This window comes from Drosophila innubila, chromosome X (assembly GCF_004354385.1).
Source record: "Drosophila innubila isolate TH190305 chromosome X, UK_Dinn_1.0, whole genome shotgun sequence".
NCBI lineage: Eukaryota > Metazoa > Arthropoda > Insecta > Diptera > Drosophilidae > Drosophila > Drosophila innubila.
Window position 1 is genome coordinate 34,792,681 of NC_047626.1, and position 6,007 is coordinate 34,798,687.

Genomic DNA, 6,007 nt, shown 5'->3' on the forward strand with positions numbered 1-6,007 from the left:
CCATTGCCAGAAAACATGCTCCGGGATCAAGTATAAAAAAAATGATATTCCCTGGCAGACTTTCTGATACATTCTTCACTCAACGCATACATTTTATAAAGTTGTTGTATGAAAACTAAGGGGCTCCGCAACCTGCGCGCTTCGTTCGCGGTGCCACAGTTTAGCATATGTCAGACTCGGACACCCCGTAGTTACCATGGAAAAACAAGCATTCCGCCTCATAAGCCTGCTCCCAACCTTTTCTAAAATGTTTGAGAGAAAGCTCCTGCGTAGGCTGATGAGCATTGAAGTCAATGAAGAAACTCTCCCTAATTATCAGTCTTCAGTGTCATCAGATAGTCAACCACATTGAAAGGACTTTAAAGGGAGGAAATATTGCTCTAGTGTCTTCCTCTATTTTAAACGGGCTGTTGGCCGATTATGGCACGATGGTCTCTTGTACAAGCTGTCGCCGCTTCTCCCGGCTCTTCTCTGGTGCTCCATTCCTTTTTCCTCGGACGGCACCAGAATTCAGCATCTTCCGGAAGTGAAATATCTAGGTATTATTCTTGATCGGCGCCTCACCTGGAAGTCACACATTCTCCTGGCTTGTTTAACTGTGCGTGCTAAGTGCAGGAAGATGGACTGGTTCGTCAGGCCGCAAAGTGGGCTATCTCTGTTAGCTAAGTTCCGGCTGTTCAAAACCATAATTTCTCTCACCCTCACATGAGGCGTCAACAATGGAGGCACGTTCTGCAACTCCTCCCTTAAGAAGGGTGAATCTAGCTAGAGTAATATTCAACGTCAAATTGTGGACTCGCCTCAATACGTAAGGGATGTTACTGTTTACCGGGATCTCAGTGTTCCTTCTGACTGTCAGCAACTTAACTAAGAGGTACGGAGCTCGGATCGTAGCCCACTCGAATTGCCTTGCCGTTGATCTTGCTAGCCGTTTTCGGGATGGGGGCAGGCCAGGAGGCACAACTCGGATAACTGGCTCTTTGGCCTGACGCCTGATGGTAGGCTGTTGCCTGATATCAGCTAAGACTGTTCAACCCTACAGGCTTCGTCTACTTGTATAAATGTTTCAAAATAACCAGATGGGTTTTCAGAATATGCACATAATTATCTTTCCACATAATACACTCTATTAATAAAATATATGGGCAACATGCAACCATGTAGATCGCCAATACATTGTGACCATGTCACAGCACGGTTAGAATATGCTAAAGAGCACATAAATTGAGCCGATGATGATTGTAAACGTATTGTCTGGACTGATGAGTCTGAATTTAACCATTTTCAGTGGGATTATAAGCAATAATGCTGACAAAGACCCGAAACAAAGCTCCAAAGCCATCATTTAATGAGCATGGTGGCAGAAGTATAACGGTTTGGCGATGATCTACATGGTTGCATTTTGTCCTTATTCAATTAATAGAGTGTATAATGTGGAATGATGATTATGTGCATATTATAAAAACTCATCTGCCTAATTTGATCTCTTTTTGGACTTCATAAGTCAAGAAATGTGGTTATTTTGAAACGTTTTTCCTTTTCAACTAGGTGGCAAAATTGTGTGCACAGCCAAAATGGTTAAAAAATGGCTTGGAATGTACAATTTTATATTGATAAATTAGTCAGCACAGTGTCTCGACCTCGATCCGATTGAAAATCTTTGCTCAAATGTTGAACAACGACTTGGTCAGTATGATTTAGCCTCATCCGCCAAGGACGATCTTTGGAGCCGTGTACAAGTGGAGTGGAATCTTTTTTCCAAAATAGATATTTAAGAATGTGGTAGAGAATGTACCAAAGTTTATAAATTAAGTAAACAAAAACGTTTTTCTATGTCGAAATAATATAATTAATTTAATATACTTAAAAGTGCAAATGTGAGTACATGCGAGTTGTTTTGGTTTTTTATTTTCCACTCCTTGAAAATAACTATATTATGTCTGTTATTTTTTCATATTTCCTACAAATAATATTATATAATACAGTTCCAAATAGACTCTCGCATCGACAAGACGTGTCCACGCATAGTCATTTTTCGCGCGCTTATCTCGTTGATCTCAGTTTTTGTAAACAAATAAGTCTCAAAGAAGAAACAAAAAACTGCCGTTATTCGATAACCGTTTGTTACTCGCTACGATGTGGAGAGATGACCCTCCAGACAAAAACAAATCTGAGCACAGATTTGTTGTTGTCAAACGACTAGATGACAACTCAATGTCAAATGTTTCACCGTTTGTTATTAAGAAAATTATTGACCACACCTGCGGCGGTGAAGTTCTTTTTGCAAAGAAGACCCGCGACGGAAATTTATTAATCAAAACTAAGAATGGAACACAAGCCCAAAAATTGATAAAGATGACAACATTTAGTGATTTCCCTGTGGAAGTTAAAGAACATCTCTCGCTGAACTCTTCCAAAGGAGTTATTTACTCCAACGACTTACGACACCTTGATGAAGAAGTTATCAAAAACGAGCTTACGCCTCAAAATGTTACCCAAGTGAAAAAAATCAAGAAGAAGATTAATGATCAACTAACTGAAACAGGCCTATTAATTTTAACTTTCGGAAGCGCCTCTTTTCCGGAAAGTATTAAAATTGGTTATGAATCAGTTAAAGTGAGGGCATTTATTCCACCACCACTACGTTGCTACAATTGCTTTAGATTTGGACATATTTCAAATTTATGCCGCAACAAAAAATCTGCATTAATTGCGCCAACGATCACCATACTGAAGACAACGAACAATGCTCAAATGGAAAACGCTGCATCAATTGCAACGATGCAAAATTACTGGACTGTAATCACTCCTCGGTATTCAGAAAGTGTCCACTCTTCGTTAAACACCAGGAAATACAAGCGATCAAAACGCTTGATAAGGTTGACATGAAAACAGCTATAAACACCTATAAAACCAGACACGCCCACGATGGATCTCTGTCTGTCTGCAGTTTTATATTTTATTTTACTCACTGTAGTTTGTGACTGTATATGCGTATTCATATGCATATATGGTCACATACTAACTAATCTATTGTTAATTATATTATATATATCGACTATTTCCTCCTTATCAATACATCATTTATCAATTGACAATTCTCCAATGGAATATTAATGGCTTCACTAATAACTACAGTGAGCTGCAAAATCTAATAGCCAAATACAAGCCTCAAATTATTTGCCTTCAAGAGACCCACTTAGCATCTCATTCCATTCATCCAATACCCATAAACTACAGAATGATCTCGCTCAACTCTCTGCCATCCTATGGTGGTGTCGCCATACTTATTCATAACTCCATACAATACAAAGAAATTTGCCTCTCTACAGAATTCGATGCCATCTGCGTAGAAATCTGTTCAAAAAAACAATTAAATATTATTTCTACCTACCTCCAACCTAAAGCTGTCTTTACCCTTTCCAACTTAATTTCTGTTCTTTCCCCTCCTAATAACAAACCTTCGTTTATAACTGGAGATTTTAATAGCTGGCACAAACGTTGGGGTTCCCCAGTCAACAATAAGAAGGGCCTAATTCTTGATAAGTTTTTGACCCAATCTAATTTAATCCTTCTTAATGATAAAAGCCCTACCCACCTCAGTACACATAACACTCTTACTCACATAGATCTTAGTTTCTGTACTCCGGATCTGGCAATTGACTCGGAGTGGAGAGTCGAAGATTGCTTCTTTGGTAGTGATCACTTACCCATTATTTCTCGCCTTTTCCAGGACACTCAGTCCCATGCAAAAATTGTTAGACCGTCTTTTAAACTTAGTAAAGCTGATTGGAAACTTTTCCAATCCTTGTCCAACTCTAACAACCAATCTACCCCTATCAGTTCCAACATTAACAAAGAATCAGCCAACTTGAATAAAATTATTTTATCTAGTGCACATCAAAGTATCCCCAAAGTTGCTCAATTAATTTCAAAATCAGTTCCGTGGTGGAATAAAGAACTAGAAGCACTACGCAACTCAAAAAATTCTGCGTGGCGTACACTTAAAAGATATATTTCTACGGAAAATATCATCGATTTTAGAAGGAAGAATGCAATATTCCGAAGGGCTCTAAAAGCAGCCAAAAGACAATCCATTTCTAAATTTACTGAAGAGATTAACCCTACTACTCCGGTCGTCAAAATCTGGAACAATATTAGACGCTTTTGCGGTATGCATCCTACTAAGGTTATCCACTGTATTATCCCACCCTGTAATCAAATAATCTCAAGTCAACAGGATATTGCTGATTTCTTTTGCAATAACTGGTCCGTTCAGTCTCAAGACTCCGCATTTTCTAGTCTCTTTACTGTCAATAAAATTAGAACTCTTTCCGATTCACTAATTTACCCACATAGTAAACGAGCACATCTAATAGAAGTTGACATTAATTATACAGAATTCTCGGCTGCCTTAAATTCTCTAAAAGGCAAAACTCCGGGTTTTGATAGGATTAACTATCAAATGATAAAAGAACTACCTATCAATGTCCATAAGAGACTAATTCATCTCTTTAACTGCATTCTTCATAAATGTATTCCTCAACAATATAAATTGAGTATTATAGTACCTATCCTGAAACCTGACAAAAACAAGACAAACCCATCGTCTTATCGTCCAATATCACTGAACTCTTGTGTAGCTAAAATACTAGACAAAATAGTAGCAAAGAGACTTTGGTGGTTTGTAACTAACTACAAACTGCTACACAAAAGTCAGATTGGTTTTAGGAAGGGCAAATCGGTTATGGATTGTCTGTTATTTGCAGACCATCTAATCAACCGAACCCTTAGCTCAAAAAATCATTTATCTTTAGTTTCGCTTGATTTTTGTAAGGCATTTGAAAAAATTGGCGTTCATGTAATTATTGACCAACTTATTAATTGGAAAGTAGGCCCCAAAATAATTAATTACGTAAGAAACTTTATGACACACAGACAAATCAAAGTTAGAGTTGGTAATTACCTCTCAAAAACTCATTCACTTAATAATGGCATCCCGCAAGGCTCGCCACTATCGGTCATTTTATTTGTTATAGCATACCAAAAACTTGCTGAAATAATTGACATAAATAAAGAAATTCAAATTAGCGCTTATGCTGACGATTTCAATCTCCTTGTCAAATTAGATAAGGAAAAAAACATAACCATTAACCTTGATTCTTTAGCTCTTAATATTTCTAACTGGTGTTCCTACTCAGGAGCCAGTATTTCGCTTGACAAATGCAAACACATGCACATTTGCAATAAACATAACTGTCATTGCACCATCTCTTTTGGTAACTTCCATCTTCAAAATGTCCGTTCGCTGAAAATGTTAGGCGTTTTCTTTAACGCCAAACATAACTGGAACTCACACATTGATTATCTTATAGATCCCCTTCATCAACGCCTCAATATTATCAAATGCCTTTCGAGTCTTAAATATAATTGCAGCACCCTTACATTTATCTCTGTAGTTAAAGCCCTTCTTTTATCTAAAATCGACTTTGCACTTCCCCTTTATGGCAATGCTCCTAAAACCTCTATTAAAAAAATAAATACAATTATACATTCAGCAATTAGATTCGCATTAGGGGCTTTCCGCTCCACTCCTATCAAAAATTTGTTTTTTGAAGCTAATATTCCGCCACTTAACAACAGAAAAGATAAACTTACAGCTAATTTGTTTACTACCATAATCAACAGTTCTGATTCCCCGTTATACATTATAATGAAAAATTACCGCCCGCCCAAGAGTGGCAAAAAATTTTCGACTATAGATAGAATCATCTCTACTCACAATTCATTAGGGATTCATCTTAAGCCCATTTCTAAACTTAAACATAAATCCCCGCCTTGGAATCTACACCCAAAATCTATTAATTTATCTCTAAGCTATATAAATAAAAATTCAAATCCTCCTGAAATTTTCAGGAAAGAGTTTGCTAGAATACAGTCGGAACAAAATCAAAACACTACTTTCATATACACAGATGGGTCTCAAATTAATGGCTCTACTGGTTAT